This window comes from Micropterus dolomieu, linkage group LG23 (genome assembly GCF_021292245.1).
Source record: "Micropterus dolomieu isolate WLL.071019.BEF.003 ecotype Adirondacks linkage group LG23, ASM2129224v1, whole genome shotgun sequence".
Classification (NCBI taxonomy): domain Eukaryota; kingdom Metazoa; phylum Chordata; class Actinopteri; order Centrarchiformes; family Centrarchidae; genus Micropterus; species Micropterus dolomieu.
Genome location: NC_060172.1, coordinates 31,232,063 through 31,252,034, shown reverse-complemented (window position 1 = coordinate 31,252,034; position 19,972 = coordinate 31,232,063). Strand labels below are relative to the sequence as shown.

General features: G+C 39.9%; 1 protein-coding gene across 1 annotated transcript in view; it reads right to left on the bottom strand.

Annotated features, from left to right (window-relative positions):
• slc37a4b (solute carrier family 37 member 4b) overlaps nt 1–16,759 on the bottom strand; it is a 37,283-nt gene extending 20,524 nt beyond the window's left edge. Inside the window, exons 1-2 of the mRNA XM_046039950.1 lie at nt 16,400–16,759; nt 16,118–16,222 (exon numbers count right to left, since the gene is read on the bottom strand). The gene's annotated coding sequence lies outside the window, so the exon portion shown is untranslated. The remainder of the gene's footprint in view (nt 1–16,117; nt 16,223–16,399) is intronic.
• Between the last annotated feature and the right edge of the window lie 3,213 nt (nt 16,760–19,972).

Below are 19,972 nucleotides of genomic sequence, written 5' to 3'. Positions count from 1 at the left end.
TGGCTCTCCATGACGAGGCTATGCTGACGTGGGTGAACGAGATTGTCCACTGACGCTGGCGCATGGCCCAGCACACCGAGGAGAACAACAAGCTGAAGTCTGCACTGACCCAGACTCAGAGAGAGCTGGAGAGTCAGCAGCTGCAGTGGCAGAAGGAGCGATCCCAACTCCTTCAGTCCCTCCGCATCATCCACCACACCCTGAAGAAGGAGGAGAAGGTTCCAGAGATCAAATGGGATGGTAAGATGGACAGTGTTGTCGACCCAGAGGAGCAGATAAAAAAGGTTGAAAAAAAAGCCTAAATGACCCTCTCTGAGGAAAAGCTTCCTCCAGTTATTCAGGTGAACTGGAGGACAATTTGCCATCCAACTTCTTCCACCCCAAACTCCCACATCCCTATTGCTCTCCCAGCTAATCTTTGAGAGGGGATCCCTTTTTGAGGAGTTTTTCCTCGTCTCGGTCTGGAGATAAAATGTCTCAGAGGCCTGTAAAGACAGTCTGAGACAGTGGATCTAACTTCTGGGCAATAACTCCCTTTCAGTTTCCATCATCCTGTACCTTCTTCTTAACCTCTTAGGGGTGGCTGTGGCTCAGGAAGTAGAGCATGTTGCCCGTTAATTGGAAGATCAGCGGCCCCTCCGGTCTGTATCCTTGGCCAAGATACTGAACCCCAAATTACCCCGACGGCTGTTCCATCGGTGTGTGAGTCTGAATGGGGTTAATGTGACGTGTGACCAGATTAATAAAAAAATGATAATAAAAAACAATTATAATATCTTCTTCTATCTGAATGCGTTGTATCCATATATATATATATATTTTTTTTTAATTATTTTTTTTTTACAGTTAACACCATATTACAGCATTTAGGACAGCATTGCATTGACAGGGAGGGTTGTAGAAAAGTTAAAAAAGAAGTATTTGCAGTTGTTTCTCATTGGTTTTCCATCTGCTGGTGTGGTTGTACAGTTTAAATTTTGTTACAAATATCTTTTTCCTTAATATTCAATCATTTAAATGTATCTAACTTTGGAGTCAAGTGAATCATTTCAAATTACACTTTACCTATACCTTTTTTCTAAACATAAATTTCTTCAATCAAACTTTTCATTTGTTAGACACAAACTGCATTAAGCAGGAAGAGCGATGGTTACTTCAAAGGCTGCACATACAGTATGCAATATCCAAACCAGGGAAGCTGCAAATTTTTGATGAAGGTAAAATGTGTGACAAAATAGCATTATAACAACAACTGTAGAGCTGCAGAGATGCCGGGCCTGCAAATCTTGTTATGCAGATGTAAGAGAGTTTGTTTGGTACATACCCCAACAAAAAAAAAATTATCATTCCCAATCATAATCATGAATCATACTACAAATCGTAGCCTCTGTCAAAATAATCACAACGTGATGTTCTTTTTATCCCATTGTGCAGCCCTAGTTAGGCCTGCAAAACAAGTTGAAGTTCAGTAGGTGGATTTGACATTTGAAATGAAAGTTTGTGAATTGAAGGTTTTTATGAATTTTCTTTCAACTGAAGATATATAAGAGTATCATTTAAAGGACATCAAATGATTTTCCACATGATCCTTTTAAAGCTTTAATAAGATGACCTAGTGTAGTAACAGTTTGTCCTGTGTTGTTATTTCTTTGTTCAGCTTTGCCAACTACTGCATAATGGATGCCTGTTTTATCCTGCCAATTTTATGCATTTGCATAATACAGCAGCTTTCCCAAAATTGACATGCACATACTCTGCACAAAAATACCCTTCCACAATAAGCATTTGTACCAGTTCAGTATCAATGGAGTTAAATCTTCCCTCTACAGACACACATTGTTCTGTCAAATTCTGGATAAGTCAGAGAAGTCAGTTCCTCCTGTCTACCTCGTCCACAGTGCCTCAGCTCTTCTTCCACAAGCTTGCCCTTCAGATCTCCATTTGATTCTGAGAAACTCTTAGGTCAAGTGTTGAAAACAGGCACCTTTTTCCAGAAAAAACGCCTAAAATTACATACCCAAAATGAATCAGGAATAACTCCTCAGCTATTTGGCCTAGATGCATAATTCTGGTCTCCTTTGAAAAGTCAGAAGCTAAGGAGTATAAATCCATTGTGTATTAATATATTTATTTTACTTTTACAGACTACGTGGAGATGCAATAAAGAAAAAATCTGATATTTTTATCCTCGCCTGATAAAAAAAGAGATATTTTAATGCAATAAACCATCAAAACCATCCTGAGGAAGATTTTAATGCAACTGAATATCTTCTAATACACCTAGAATGCAATTGTAACTGTAAATCTGATCTGAATCCATATTTTGGCAATATTTATTGTTAAAATGTTGACTTTTATTGATAGATATCTTTAAAACACTTTTTCTGTCCATACAACCAATTTCCAAATGACAAAACATTGAAATATTGATAAAAAATCCTGTCACCAAAAGCACACCCATGCTTTACAGGCCTGTAGATTGAGAACAGAACATCCCACAGTGATGGGGAGGGTATCAATCGATCCGGCTTGAGCAGACCTTTCATTTGTTCCCCTTAATGTATCTATATATCTCCAACGGATCGGCCACAAAATGGCAAAAAACACCGTACGTTCTCAAGCCTCATGTTTCCTCTCTGCAGAAAAAGACGACAGCAGGCAGGCAGCTTGCAGGTATTGCACAATAATCAAGATGGCGCCCGCTTAGACTCGGAGCAACAACATCGGCGGGTTTCAATCAGTAATATCGCCCAGAGCACCATTGCCCCCGGTACCAGGGGCGTCTGTTTTCAACAGGACTGCTCCAGAAGCTAAGAACTGCTCCAACAAGAGACGCCTCCACTCTGCTCCACTCCTCGTCTGTAACCAGCAGCTCAGCTTGACCACAAGTCAAGAGACACCCTTCCCACTGCAGTCTGCTGGGAAACAGACCCTGACGAGTCAACAGGTTCCTTTTAAACGGGACCCGTCCTCACTGACTTCCAAGGCTGACAGGGTGTCTGCCTCTGTGCTCTCAGAGATGTCTGCCTCATCACACTGCTCTGTAGCTTCCCCTGACTCATGTTTTGTGGTCTTTGGGTTTACCAGAGCTCCACACATGGACACAGCTATGGGCAGGCATGATAAGCCCATCTGTTTGCTGTCTGAGGCCCCTGACTGTTATAAGAACAGGATCGAAGGAAAGCGACAGGGGAATGGAAGCGCAGGAGCAGCAACACTTGCACACCCCAAGGAACTGTACTGTCACCGTTTCTCTTCAAACTCTACATTTTTGCTTCGACTCTGGAACGAGCCACCTCCAGAAGTTCTCAGATGACTCCTCCATCACGGCTGTATCACAGATGACAGTGAGGAGGACTACAGAGACCTGATTGAGAGCTTCATTGGATGGTGTGACAGAAACCACCTCCAGCTCAATACAGGAAAAACCAAGGAGCTGGTGGTGGACTTCAAACAAACTGGGCAAGCTGGTGAGGAAGGCCAGCTCAGTGGTGGGGATGGAACTGCATAGTGTGGAGGCAGTGACTGAGAGCAGCTGAAAACCATCATGGACAACCCCTCTTATCCTCTCTATGCTGAGCTGAAGCAGCCTAGGTGCTCCTTCAGCCACAGACTCATCATGATTGTTTTTCAGACATTTATCTGGTTGTAAATTGTTGTAAATAATTATTAGTGATTGTATAGTTTAAATAGTGTGTTAAAATGTCTACAATACTGCATCTGTTATATTCCTTTGTTCTGCTATGTCGACTGAAATTTCCCTTACGTGGGATTAATAAAGTTATATCTTATCTTATCTTTCGACATTCAGGAGACATGGACATAGGTATACCAAGATGGCGCTGCGTATCTGCCTTAGGTGCGCTTTGTTTTGTTTTTGTGTGTTCAGTTTTTAGCTGATATTCCCGGAGCTCTTTCACCAGAGAAAACATCAGGGGAACAACACCAGCGGATTTATTTCCCACTTTTCTTGCGTCATCAGTGGAATTATTGGACATTTTGGTGAAGGGCGCGCTTGTTCGGGCTGTGAAGCGCTGCAGAAGACGGAAACGAGCCGGGTCGCTTGTGCATTTCCGTCTGCGAGGACTCTGCACACCTCTACCGGCAATATTTCTCTCCAACGTGCCTTATGTTGTCCCACCTTAAATCCATCACAGACCCACTCCTGGACCCCCTGCAGGTTGCCTACAGAGCCAACAGATCTGTAGATGATGCAGTAAACATGGCCCTTCACTACATCATCCAGCACCTGGACTCCCCTGGAAGCTATGCCAGAATCCTGTTTATGAAATTGAGCTCTGCTTTCAACACCATCATCCAGCTCTGCTGCAGGACATGCTCTCCCAGCTGAGCGTGTCTGACTCCACCTGCAGTTGGATCACAGACTTCCTGATGTACAGGAAGCAGCACATGAAGCTGGGAAAACATCTCTCTGATTCCAGGACCATCAGCACCGGTTCACCTCAAGGCTGCTTTCCCCTCTTCTCTTCTTCCTGTACACCAACTGCACCTCCAGTCACCAGTCCATCAAGCTCCTGAAGTTTGCGGATGACACCACCCTCATTGGGCTCATCTCAGGTGGGGATGAGTCTGCCTACAGGTGGGAGATTGACTATCTAGTGACCTGGTGCAGCCAGAACCTCCTGGAGCTCAACGCTCTGAAGACTGTGGAGATGACAGTGGACTTCAGAAAGAGCACAGCCCCCACCCTCCCCCATCATCCGGTGTGACTCCCCAGTCGCCACTCTGGACTCCTCCTGCTTCCTGGGCACCATCATCTCCCAGGATGTACTTCCTGCAGCAGTTGAAGAAGTTCAGCCTGCCAAAGACAATGATGGTGCACTTCTACACCGCCATCATTGAGTCTATCCTCACATCCTCACCATCACCATCTGGTACGCTGCTGCCACTGCCAGGGACAAGGGCAGGCTGCAGCATATTATCCGCTCTGCAGAGAAGGATTTGCTGCAATCTTCCACCTCTTCAGGACCTGTACACCTCCAGGACTCTATGGCATGCAGGAAAGATAGCATTTGACAAAGTGTCAAATTCAGTTAACAGGTGCAGAGTCACATCCCAAACACAAACTTTCTAAGCAGGTTTTTCAGTATATAGAGTTCTCACATAGGAAAACGGGAAAAAAATTCAGCATGCAGACAAAAAAAACTACTTGTCTTTTGAGTGCGCTGTTGATAGACGCTATTCTCTGACAATGTAATGCACAAAGGAAATGAGAGGAGCAATCCTTAATCATCATCATTAATTTCATTATTTACACCTGTGCTTTTCCTACAGTGACATTTCAAAATGTCAACTGAATTTCACTTTCTTCACTTTTTGTTTGATGAACTAATCTCTCAAGTGATGGCTGGCCTATTACAAAGTCTTTATGATTTCCATTTTTCTTTTTGGATGATGATGTAATTTGTGCCCGTGTTGCTGGTATGTCTATGTGAAACATGACTGACACTGTGTAAAATATGATTTTATCCATAATGGAGTCATTACAAGAAAGTACAGTTAAGTCACCATGGTTTTCATAAAAAGAAAGTTAATGCTTCCAGGAACATTGTGTGCCAAAATCCTGTCAGCCTGATTCATGTAACCCAGCTCCCATAACTGTACAATATCTAGTTAAAGACCAATATATTATTGGCAATAATGAAGGGCCCTACACAACCACCGGGTGTGTTAGTAATTCCCAGAAAAACACTACTTAACTTTAATGTGAGCAGATGTCTAATGCTACAATAACTGAAACACCTGGGTGTGGGTTTGCAGTAATAATACACGATACCGTTTCTATTATGTGCACTTACACTTCTTGTCAACAGATGGCGCTAACGTAATGTGTTATTTGCTGTTCATGCATTTGTTACTGACAGAATGACAGGTATCACTGGATTTATTTTTCTTGTGTAATTTAACAGAACAGAAGTCTTTGTCTGCTTTAGAATAATGTGGAGGAAACTAAATGCATATTCCATTTTTTTTTCAGGAAAGATGAGTTCAAATAAATAAATCAAATTGTCGTCCGTGTGTTTTCTGTTGTCATCTAGTCAGGATTAAGCTTGTTTGTTTCTATCAGTGTGATTAGTGATAGTGAGATTAGATAATATTCTTAAAAAACTGGAGGTCCCCTGTGTTAAAACAATGTGAAGGAAATGTACTTTCTAGAACTGATGTTTTAGCTCCAATGGTATTAGTATGCTACTGTTGCTAATTAGGGCAGATTTTCAACATAAATGACTTGTAAAGTCAAAATGTCACCTTGCAGAATCCTTTCCCCTTCTTTTTTCTTTTAACTTGAGAATGAGGCTTTAAACCCTTCTCAGCTGAGAGGTCTTGTGATTACAGGTGTTGATCAAGTACTACCCCCCCCTCTCCCCTTACAGACATGGTATGTGTCATTTTGTGCAAGATGCAGAGAAACTGATAAAATATTCAAGTCACCTTAAAAATTCAGCTCTGCCAGTGAAGCAGTTGAAGGGGCTCCTGGTGGTTTATACTGAAATAAGAAATAAATATATATGCTATTTTTTAATACTCACACTTAAGATCAATTGATTTATGTTGGCTGTTTTTACAGAAGAAAGACATGAAAATGATTCTTATTCAAATTTAGCAATGTTCTGATTACCATACACTGCACAACAACTTCACTTCAAGTGTCATTGTTTTGTTAGAAACCATTTGGAAGAAGTTGTAGATAACCACCACTATAACCAGTGGTGGAAAATAAAGTAAAGTGTTTATTCTGTTTTCTTGATTATATAAACACAAATCATCTGACAGTGACATGCTGACAATCAAAACGGGTATGTAACACCCTGTATTTTGGGTAGGATGCACGCTGGGCAATCCCTGTTCACTTGTCTCTCTACTCTGTAGTCTGCGGACTGGAGGTATTGATTATTGGTGAGAGTGACTGCAGAGGGAGAAAGACTTTATTGCACTGCATCAAATAACACAAAGGTTCTTTTTTGGAAGTAAAATGTACACACAAAACGTATTATGCTGGAATGCAATAACACAACCTAAATACATACTGTATCTGGTTTTAAATTATTTAAGAAAATGTCTCATAATTGTATAGTGAAATGAATAAAAGATTAATTTACTCCTAAATGATACCATGTATATAAAGGAAACTGCTCCAGTTATGTGTGTTTTGTGTGTTGTACTGGGCTTGTGGGGGACAGGCATCATTCTGAAAGGGGGGGGGGGGGGGGTGGGGGGGTTGTAGCCAATTTAACCCTGTATACTTGAGGTCTTTAGTGACAGTAACTGACAAAATCAAGTCAAAGATTTGTGGACCACAGCTCAAGTGGGCTCATTTGAACCCGCCATTTGCCACAGAAATTACATTATGCATTTTTCCAAGTTTGATCCTCTATTTTAAAACATAAACAGGTGCCCATGTTGGTAGATACCAGAAGTCACAGGAGCCTGTGTGTAAGATAGTACAGTATATATTGTACATGAAATATAACAGGCTACACTGAAATATATGTATATTCTTAATTTGTTATTGTTAATAATACACTCCCAAAGCTTAGAAGTAATATGATTTGTGTTCTATAAGTACCAGGTTGCTAAAGACCAGGAATGTCTGAAAAAACACACATGCATTAAAGGGTTAAAGAGAAGGAACCTTTGTTACAGTAATACTGTGATCCAAAATCTTAATGGAAACAGTACAATTATAATAAGTACTTAAGGATTCAATAAGAAAATTGTTATATAAAACTCACACTGACCACTGCTCTAAAAACTAAAAAAAATAATTGGATTCTAATGCCCCCTTTTAAAATTAAAACACACTGTGCAATCCACTATACGATCTACATTAGATTAGAGATATTCTGTATGCTCATGGAGCTGCCATTACACCACTGGACATCATTGACCTCAGTGCAATTCAATTAATTCCTGCAGACTTCGGTCACTGTCAAAGTTATGTGATAAATGTCAGAGGTCATCACTGACATCCAAAAGGATGGAAACATATTGCACCGTTGATTCTATTCATAAAGTCATGCTATGCTATGTTGCAGAGATATAATCAGTTGCGTGTTTCCATTACAGGTATGGTTGCAGGTACTATGCCACCTTACTACCTGCAAATCACTGAAATTAGGGACGCACATTCTTCCAAAATTCTACTCAAAGTGTGAACGAGGCAATGATCTCAATAAGGCTCCCTTCCAATAAAGCTTAACTAACTGCCTAACTATCTGTCGGTCTATGTTCTGCATCTATCTAAACGCCCTCAACAGCACTCATGCTTCAAATAACATATCAACATAAAAGAAGAGAAATAATGAGTCTAGGATCATAGCATCTGTCAAGATGAGTCACAAAGGGAAAAGAAAATGTTGCCCTGCTTGTTCAATCGACTGTCGACTCTTACCAACTGCAATCACAGTTTCACAGCAGGAGAGACAGGCCACAGCTCAGGAATTAGTTTCACATCCCAATTAATGCATCAAACTCAGCTGCTGGAGACTTGGCAGGGCCATTACAACTTCCCATCCTTTCCTTTCTCCTATCTCCCTGTTTGGATGAGGAACTGCCCCCTGCGGTCACACGTATTTCCTGCAGATGCAATTTCAGTCACGTTGTCAAGGAAATGTAACCTGTTCTCACCTCTTTTCTCTTATAATCAAACCATTCAACTTAATTGTGTTTTGGGGAGTTGGGAGTCCTCACAAGTTAGAGTTAAAATATACATAGGCATTAGGGGAAAATACACGATGCTCTCCTAAATGCAAATTGGAATGTGAGGAGGTATGTGTCCAGAGAAAATAAGATACGAAGGTAAACAAAAGGCAAAGCCTCTTTCTTCTGCATCAAAGGCAGATGGACTCACTACACAATCAATACCTGGCATGAAGTTTATCTCTCAAAGGCAGCTCCTACACATTACCACCTAAAGCTGCGGGGCAGACCAAAGAAAGCAGATCACAGCTGCAGAGGCAAAAAAAATACACAAACAAAGATGAAAATGTAATAAAAATGTAAATTTTTCTCCAGAATCTTAAGGAGGTAATATGAAGATCTGCAGAGCAACGTTTGGATAATTGGATGCATAAGCATGCTGATGGGCTGTGTTGATTGTTTATTGAATGGAGGCAGCAGGTCTTAGGTTCCTGAGCTATTAAACCCTGGTGTGTTCGTTGTGAACATGTAATTGCATATCAACAGAAGCACTGTTAACATGGGGATAGATGGTCAAATCAGTGCAGCACTGACTTGTATTACTGTAAGACAGTGTAGCCATGATGCGCCGCATTAAATATGCCAGTTAATTATAATTACGCACGTTTTGATTAGACATGTGCTAAGTTTTTTTCTCTCTATGCAAACTGTAATCCATGATAAACAGGAAGCCCAATTATGATTAGGTCGCAATCACTGGATAGTTGAACCATCATTAATGAGTCAGCCGTTGTTAAATTATGCAGAAAAATCAGAGGCTGGTATTTAGTAAATTTTAACAGAATAAATTAATGAGAAAAGAATTCAGAGTGGACTGGAGTGGGAGTGAATGAACATGAAACTGTAGCGCTTAAGAGAGAGTACAATCACTTTCTCTCAATGTCTGCTCATCTCAAGACACAGACAGACCCACTTTTTTTCACACACTCACAAAGCATAATTCATAATCTCTCATTTAAGCAGTGAGTAGTGTAGTTCAATATTTATCGAGAAATCAATCGCAGTGAAATGCGTATGACAGAAGCTTGTTTGTACTGAATCATGTGTGGAAATGTAAGCAAAAATATCATCATATAGTGTTATTACCATGTTAAATCAGAGTGTGTTCCCTTTACACTGATCAAACAAGGAGGTTAGTTTAAATGTCGGTCGAGACCACGGGCCAACATGCTATGTAGGGTCTCATACTGTTAGTAGTGAGTACTGTACGCAGTGTTGATGGTGAATGTCACAAGAGCTCCTTTTGTGTTAAACCAACAAATTAAACCTTTGACTCTCCATCCAGCAGCGCTGAGCTGACATTTATAGAAGCTGTATCACCAGAGGTGTCACTGTTTGAAAAATGTACCTGAAAAGTAGGCTAGATCTGAAATGTCTATTCAAACCTAACATGGTGTCTCTCTGAACAAGACTAAAGGTAGGTTCACAGCAGCCTTGTTCAGTCTGGCTGAACAAAACCCTGGAGCGTTAAGCCCCTTGGTGCGGTTCATCTGGGTTGGTGTGAACGTCAGATTCTAACTCTGGTGTGGACCAAACAACCGCTCTCTGGTCTGCCTTGAAGGAGTGGTCTCAGACTGCTGTCAAGTGAACTCTGGAACAGTTCATTTCTGGTGTGAACACCATTCGAACCAATAACAGGAAGTGTATTATTCTATGTGTCATTTCATTGGTTAAAAAAAATGTGTTCTCATCCTGTTTTGGTGACAGGTGAACTAGTAACGTACCAAAATTTCGACTAGCAGGGGACAAACCTGGACTCTCCTGTGTCAACAGTACATCAAAGTTCTGTAGTATGTAAGTATTTGGAGGGTTTTCTTTCTTTTACCCGCCGACTGTATGACCATGCTAGCGCCTCTGAAATTATGTACTTGGACACATCAGGGCTTTGAGCTAAATACTGTTTCTTACTATGCTAACGTGCTCACAATGACAATGCTCACATGCTAATATTTACATTTTATTTTGCAAATACACTACTTGTTTGCTTCCTTGCCAAGAGATGAGATGATCAATACCGCTCTCATGTCTGTGTGTTAAGATACATAGACTGTATAAAATATGGACGTAGTCTCCATGACTTCATCCATAGGTTTGTGAAGAAATTCTTATTGATTTTACTCATTATTATGAGAGCTACGTACAAAGCTATTACTAAAGTTACTTAAAATGAGAAAGATTGCTGAGATCTGCTGAATATTTCTTGATGACAGACTTGTTGACGCTGCTTATTTAGCTTACAAAAACATTTTCTGCTATTCTCTGCTCTACTGCTCTCATGCTGTATCCTCTCCTCTCATGCTCTGCTATGCTCTCCTCTCCACTGCATTGTTTCCTCTGAGAATGAGAGCAAAACTGTTTTGGTCCAGGCTATAAACATGTTTATTTCAACTTTACATGTTGCCGAACAGCTTGGCAACATAGACTGGAGCAACAGTTTCAGAGTTATTAATCTGAAACAGATGCATCTTTCATCCATAAAGTTTTAACTGAGCTCTGTCTCTACATCACAGTAACAACTTTATTTCCATTGACTACCTGAAGGGTAGCTGGTGTGGAGGAGAGGAGAGGTGTGCAGCAGCTCAGTGTTTTTCTGTGGGCGTGTCGGACTCGCCGCTTGGCAAGCGTAACGTTATATGAGGCGCATTTAGCTTTCATCCCTGTGACATCACAGGGAGATGAGAACTCCCTTTGGACTGGACTTTGGAAAAAAGCCAAAAAGGATAATACCACCTCTTTAACATGGGGGACTTTTGGAGGCAGCCTGAAGTGGCTATTTGAGGAAGTTCCTCAGAGGAACTGCAGTTTTTACCACTTCCTTGTTGGCTGCATTCAGGTTTGGTTGCCTCTTCGTCAGAAATGAAGCTACAACCCGGAGACGCTTAGCTTAGCTTAACATAAGACTGGAAACACGGAGAAACAGCTAGCAAGACTGGTTATCTACAAATTCTTCCAACCCAAAGGTTAAAAAAAATCTGCCCACCAGCACAGTCAGCACAGCTAAATTTATTGGATAGTAACTGTTGGTGTGCTAGACTGAATACTGTAAATGAGATTGTTGCCATGCTTTAACAGTTAGACCGTAGGGAGTAACGTCACTGTAGTGAATGTGTCTTCCACTGTGGTGTTGTTCTGCGCTGTTATGCTGCATTATTATGTTATCATGTAAGTTACAGCGACTGAGACGGTGAAGCTGTGTACCTGATGTTGACAGCCCTATCCTCACACGGCGGCACCATTATGTTGGGGATTAGGGTTTAAATAGCATCTAAATTTACATTAAATAATGTAATAATAATAATTATTGGATATTTAATTATTAATAACAGAATATAACTTAAAGTTATATCTACGGGGCACCACTCTTGAAACAAGAGAAATTGATTGCCAATTACCTAATTCAGTGTCATTAAATATACTAAACTATTAATTTGGAATTTTGGTTAATAATTTAATCTATAACTATAATAATGTGAGGACATGTGGTCAAAGAACAAAAGGTGTAGAAGCAACTTTAAGTTGCTTCCTGTATTTACGTGATCTGTATTAACCCTAACCCCAGGACAGGCTACTATAAACACATTCATAATTTCTTGCAGGCTAAATCAACACTTTGACATAATACTGGTGGTACACAGGATGGTAATATGGATCGTGTTAGCTGGTAAGTAATGTGGACAATCGTAGAACTAAAGGACCTCTTCCTTAATGGGGCATGTTTAAATCCATTACTTTAATTCATTTAAGTAAATGCACAATTTAAATAAAAGATGTTTTCAATTATTTTAATTATATCAAAATAATGAAATTATCCAAGTAAAGACAACCTCAAATAATCAGCTAATCTCACAAAGTAAATTCTAATGAATATAAAGCTGCTGTTGGGCCTTTGGTACTACAGCTGTTCGTATGAAGATGAGAAATAATAAATTAGTTATTATAATTTATTCACTTACTTTACAATTTATAATCATTGTGTCTTCTGATCAATTTAAGTCTAGCAAGGAAAAAAATACCTCAGCAGTGTTACCCCCTGTACAAGGTGAAAATTGTAAATGAAGTCAATGATTGATTTTCATCATCCTTATTTGTTAGCAGTCTTGTGTCCAGGGAGAGCAGCTGCTGTTCACATGCTGTCTGGAAAAAGTACGACCATGTGGTGGACCATGAAACATAATTACCGACTGATAACAAAGGGAGAACAACACTAACCTTTTGTTACACGTATGTGTATGCTACAATGGGTCAGTTGGCTCTTTACCAAAACTAAATACCACAGTTGACGTTGAGGACTCTGATGTGTCCTTATACTGTGTGATTGGCACATAGATTAGTGCTTGTTGAATATACCTGAGATACACATTCTGGAAACTATGCTCATTGTTAACAATTAACACATTTTTATTTCTTACCCTGGTAAGAAGTGAACCATCATCGTGGTACTGAAAACCCAGGGTTATCCTGAAGTTACCTCACTAAGCTCAAATCCTGCTTTGTTTTACACTGCTGTCCAACTTCTCAGCTGGTTCTTCCTGCTCTTTCTCTCTCCATCCCCCTTGCCCCATTTTTACACTGAAATGTACACACAAACATCTTGTATACAGCTAGAATAATAACTAATAAATGTAAGAGGAGGTTGGGGTGAATCCACATTTGATAACAGTACGCTGCTTAGTTAAGTAAATTACTTGTGAAATCTACTGCAATGAAATTGCAAAGTAGAAGCTACATTGGCATTATAACCATGTGGTCTTGACTAACTTTCTACTTTCTCACCTGGTTCTTCTTCCTCTCTCTCCCTCTGCTGAATCCATCCTGCTCTCTCTCCTTTCCCCCTCTCTATGCTCTCTCCCTTTTTGTGCTGCCAGCCAAGCCTAATGTAACTACCAAACAAAGAATGTATAATTTAATCAATCAAGCCAGCAAATTTTTTTATTTAAAATGCAGAATCACAATGCAGCATGGTAGCAATACACTTAAACTAATAAACTGATCCATATCAAGTTATAATTCTAATTGAATATTGGGTTGTAGTGGCCAATGCAGTGAGGTAATATCATTTCTACCTGAACCTGGCTGTTTTCCTTTGAAAAGAATCATATATCCATCTATGGAAAAACAGACATTTCATTTGAATCAGAGTTTGTTGTTCCAGTGCTTTACTTCATTGACACTCCATAAATGTATGATGTACCATAAAACTGGTGGGGTATATTTTTATAAATATTATATATGTTATATATTTATATATATGCCCCGGCCTTTCTGTGTGGAGTTTGCATGTTCTCCCCGTGTCCGTGTGGGTTCTCTCTGGGTGCTCTGGCTTCCTCCCACCATCCAAAGACATGCAGGCTATGTTAATTGGTGTCTCCAAAATTGCCCTTAGATGTGGATGTGAGTGTGAGTGGTTGTTTGTCTCTGTGTGGCCCTGTGATGGACTGGCGACCTGTCCAGGGTGTACCCCGCCTTTCGCCCAATGTCAGCTGGGATTGGCTCCAGCCCCCTGCGACCCTGTACGCATGATAAGCGGTTGACGATGGATGGACATATAGCCTAGGTTTGTTATTACCTAGGCTATCAGATGTTATTTAACCATTTTAATTACACTTCATTCATTCTGCATCTTTTTTTAGTGTGTACTCACTACTTGAATTCCACACACACCTCTCCACAACACAGCGACGTGCCCCGCCTCATTCTGTCTCTCTTGCTCTAAAGTTGCCGAAAAGACGGGAGGCTTGTTAATGACAAAGCCTATTCAAAACCAACGTGGTATCAAATGACATCTGGTGTGTTCACTGTCGCTTCATCTGGTCCGTGCTCGTAAAATATCTACAGTGTCTGTGTCTTGTAACGTAATAGATAACAACTCTCTCTCGTGTCTCTGCAAAATGCTAACATGGGTCACCAAATATACCTTATTCCATTGGCTTAAATATGGAACCAACTTGTGAGGCAAAAGCTTATGTGTGAGAATTATAGAAAATGAGTGCAATGAGGAGGCAGTGAACAATTCTAATGCAAAGTAACCCCTTAGAATGAGAATTAATTAATAAGTAACTGCTTGTTGTCAACTGCTTGGTTACCTAAGTAAACAGATAAGAATATTTTAATACATTTTAGTATGCATTGCTTAGAATGTGGCCCTGTACACAGGATAAGCGGTTGATGATGGATGGATGGATGGATGGATGCTTAGAATGTGAAAGAACACTACACTTGAAATAAAAAGTGAATCACCCTGTTCTAAACTGATTCATATGCATAGAGAATTCAGTATGCATAGCTGATTATTTTCTGCATTGTATAAAAGCTGAGGCTGCAATGTTTGTGTCTTTCTGTTGTAACTTTTATAAACACAGCTGCAGATTTGACTACAGATATCCAAGAAGAGTACAAAATCAAAGAGAAGTTCACATACAGACTATAGTAAGTCTGCACTAAATTTTGCTTTGATTGAAGATTTGCCATGATCTCAATGGACTGCAGAGTCCAAACATGGGATGCTACTGAGAAAAGTAGTCAGTCAGTCACTACCAGTGGAAAGATGAAGTCAGACCAACATTCCTCCCTTTCCTGAACACAACACATGAATTGAATGGTGCAGTGACATTAGATAAACTGGTTATGCAGGTTTTCTTCAAGGAAGTGTGAGAGTGCTTGCATGTGTGTGAGCGGGTGCATCATTTGTGTGTATATCTGTTGAGAAGTGTGCAGGTGTTCACAGCAGTTAATGACATGAACCCCTCATGTCATCAGTGTTTGTTGCGAAATAAAGCACTGAAATGCAAATTCTCAAGAAACACTCAATAGACCTCATACATCTGATAGATTTAGTATCATCTGTGCTTATGCTTGCACTGGTAAAAAAAAAATAAAAATAAAAATAAAGAGTACAGAGACATCCTTCTAGTTTCAGTACATCAAAATAGCATCTCAATATACAGTATCAGTTCTGCCAGGAAGACTTAGTCACATCGCGCTGAGTCTCTCTTAATTGAATGTATACACAAACTAATAATAAATGTCTGTGTATACATTCGATTAATTTACAAATAAATGAAACACATTTGTGAATATCTTCCTAAGATTTACATCTTTCTAACAGGCAACTGCGATTCCAATCAACTCGTATTACCATTTTCGGATAGTACTTGATGTCTGACTTACTTTGAAATGCAGAAATGGCGTCAACAGGCGATCGCATGCTATCCGAAAATGGCCAAGTAATACATGTTGATTTTCATTCAGACTGGTGGAAAGTTTGTCTCCAAACAATGCTCACGCCGCCTTGTCTCATCCCAGAATTAACTATGCATACCACCCTCTTGTCACTTTCTCAATGGTGAATGTGCCTTTTTTTAGGTTTTCAGTGCTTCAAATAACGTTTTTTACCAACCTCATTCCAGTCCTAGATCTGAAGTCTGGAAAACACAGACCTGTATAATGTCTGCCATACACCTTCTCGCTATCCGGTATCGGAGGACGTCTCTGGCATGGCTGCCTGAACAAGAGAATATATGTCATTATTTCTACAAATTCGTAGCATAAATCTTTAATAGAACCAATATCACCTCATGCATCTCAAAATACTGTAACTGTGATGGAGACTGCCATCTGTCATAAACATCTGCGCATTCTCAAAATAATTCAATACAGAGTTCTGTCTGTTTTAACTCACCTCTTGATAACTAACCACAACATCTTGCTCAAGCTTTAAGAGTGGTTCACACTGCTTGGTCCAGCGAACAAAAACATTCCCATAACTATAAAATAGATATTATTTTAAAAAGAATTTATCACAAGCATGCATCGGAGGACTTTACAAAGAAAGATGGCTCAGCGTGCAATATCAAATAGGCAGTGGGGAAATTGCTGTTTTACTCTCTTCTAAAGTTTGTTCATAAAACAAATATAATTTATTTTGCTTGAAAGCACCACAAATCCAGCTAGTGTCCAAACAGCCAATGGGAAGGCTGACATCATCACTATCAACGTGCCTTATTTTCCCTGTGATTTTGCTAAAGTTACATTTGGGAACAACAAATTTGTTTTGAAATCATAGAAATCCTGGGCCCCGTTTCAGAAGAGTGTAAACCTGAACTCTAGGTTGACAAACTCTGAGCTGTCAAACTCTGAGTTTCCAGTTTCAAAACAGGTGTTTAAAATTAGTTCATTAGTCAACTCTAAGTATGTTGAACCTGATGGAAGCACGTGCGTGGGCATGAAAAAAGCCTTTATCAATGGAGCTCCGACACTACGATTCACCATGGCAACGAGTAAATAAAGGCAGAGCCTCCATTTTAATCGGGTGGAGCTAGTAATATGTGTGCGTGCCAACGCAGACCATGACTGGCTCTAAAACGCAGGATCGATACGTTAACAATATTACATTTTATACAGCGTTGCTCATTCATCATTTACCAGACTGGAATTTCCTTAATGAATAATAAAGTGCTGGAATTCTCCTACAGCCCATTACATTTATTTTAAATAGGATGGCTATATTTCATAGGCCTAAGCTGTAACCCAACGGGACTAAATGCTGGTGGCAATAACTGAAGATGAAAATATTAATAAAACAGTATTAGACAGTACATTAGACATAGTTTAGGCTAGGCTATTCATGGACCTGTGATTGTAAAGCCACAGTCTGACACAGTAGGTTACCCTATTAATGATTTTTTTGCAATGAAAAATGTGTCTAGGTTCAAACTGACTGTAAAGTTTTAGACATCTATTTTACATTGATACAATCTGGCTCATTTCGTATTTTATGAAATGCTGTCAAAACACATTCAGACTATCAGCAGATAATAATGAAAACTTTTAAACTACATTTATTTGTTTCATCCTCACTCAGAAATATTCACATCATATCCAGCTGATAACTACAATAGGAATGTTCTAATCTGTGCGACTACAATATGAAGTATTACTGTTCACTGATCAGTTTTATACAGATTAGTTTAAACAGTGGTTACTGCAGAACATGGTAGGCCTAAGTGTTTTTGTGCAACTGTTGCCAACCTGACAGCTGCCTTAATGTCCACAGAGTCACTGTGTTATAAAGGACAGAGTAGTCTATAGATTTTATTCTGTGCTGAGGATAAATCCACGATGTCCAAAGATAACTCTCTGTCGATCAATCGATGACAGATTGATCATAAAAGCGGTCATGTTCAAGATCATGTTTGGGTAAAAACACTAACAGCCTATCTAATCGGGATATCAATGTTTCTAAAGACGTAATTGCGGTCATATAGGCCTATGTGCTTTGATATATCGACAGTAGTCTATGAATGAGGAAAATGCCGCCTCAGGCTCCGCACGAGGGGAGGAGTCCGGGAGAAATTCAGCGTTTGTTGAAGAAAACCTCCTCCCAAGCAGGTTAGGTTAACAGTGTAAGTTGACACTCTCTGAAACCAAAAACCCAGAGTTTCCCTCATCTTGGGCTTAACTTACTCAGAGTTTTCACTAAACCCGCTTTCTAAAACAGGGCCCTGCTCTCCGTGAGCTCCTACACACACACAAGGAGCAAAGTCAGTGGTCAGCAGAGCAGGGAGGCTGCGGCAGAGAGGTGAACGAGGTGAAGTAAAGAGAACTCTTACTGTAGGTGCATTAACATCCTTTGAGAGTAAAAAGTAATTTAAACATAATATTAACTAGACTAGAATTGACATATGTAGGCTAGTTAATGTAACATTAATCTTGATTATTGATGATTCATGTGTTGATTGTTGTGGTTGGACAGGAGAGAAGGAGAGGAGCTAGCATTAGCGCAGCAGAGCAAAGAACAGTAGGAGAACATGCTTTTGGAAACTGAATAAATGTGTAAAATAGATTATTAGTAAAATCAGTAAGAAAAATATCTGTTAATGTAATTTTCTGGTGACTGATTAGTTGTCTTTTTACCAGAAATAATTAGTTGATTGATGTTTCACATTGTCTGTTGTTACATATCGTACTTTCCACCCCCACATCCTGGTGTTTATATTACATACTGTGTTAACTTGCATGCAAATGTTTAGGTTGCATTCCCATGACCTCTACATTTGCTTTGGTCGCACGCGGAGGTGGCGTCTGGACTGGCGCTAACAAACTGGGCAAGCTGGTGAAGAAGGCCAGTTCAGTGGTGGGGATGGAGCTAGACAGTGTAGAGGCAGCGAGGCGGAGAGGGAAGCTTCCTCCCATTTAAACGTCCCCAGATTATTATTCTCTCTCACACTAGGTCAATGAAACATGTAATAATTCATTTTAATTTTATCATAGGAATTACTTTTGCCTGATCATTGCTAACTGACATATGTCAAAAGTGTGACATATACACACTGTGATTTTGCATATACTGTATTGTGCTCATTTACTTTTTTGTTTTTAGGAAATACTCAAAATGTTGTGGCCCTTATTGTAAAGTATTAATATTTTGGCCAGCATAAAAGGGATGACTAAATGTGATTTCAGATGGGTTCAAAGTGAATGAGGACATAAGAGGAAATGTAGAGTGAAAAGGACAGACTTGCATGACAGCAGGAACAGGGCAAATTAAATAATATCAAACAATCTCTAATCTAGATTATTTATTGGTCAACTGTCAGTGATGAAAGCATTTTTTTAAAAAAAAAGCTTTTTTTTGTCAAGAGCATTTACCAAGTAAAATTTCACCTTCTGTCTATTGGGTCTCCTAACTGTATACCCCTGGGAAACAACCTGCAGTGACAGTCTTTTCATTAGCATAACCAATCTTTTCCTGATCATATACAGTATTTACCTTCTAAAACAGCTTCCATCCATAAACAAACAGAACATTCATTCATTCCCCCTGCTGTGCTCTTTAAAGTAGGTAATATGGTACCAACCACAATGTGCTGTCTAGCCGTTACTCCTGATGAGTGTGTGAGAATGTTTCTGTTTGATTTGTTCCTCATGGTGAGGCTGTTGTGTTTTGGTTTGGCTCTTTTCCCCTCTCTCCCTCATCTCCTGGTCTGCAGTGTTGTTGGGGGGCATGACTGTTACCTTGGGAGCTGATTGCACACACCTGCATCTAATCCTATTGGCGCACCTGATCCTCGCTTCCTCGGGTTCCAGTCTCATTTATGTATCAGCCTGACATCCTGTCCTCGCCAGATCATTGTTGTACTCGTATGTCTTGACTACCAGCTCTCTGAACCTGTCTTAAGTACCTGTTTTTGTCTGCCCATTTTTCCATGCTCAGGAACTCCGACTGGACCCGTCTGAAACCAAAACCAAATGC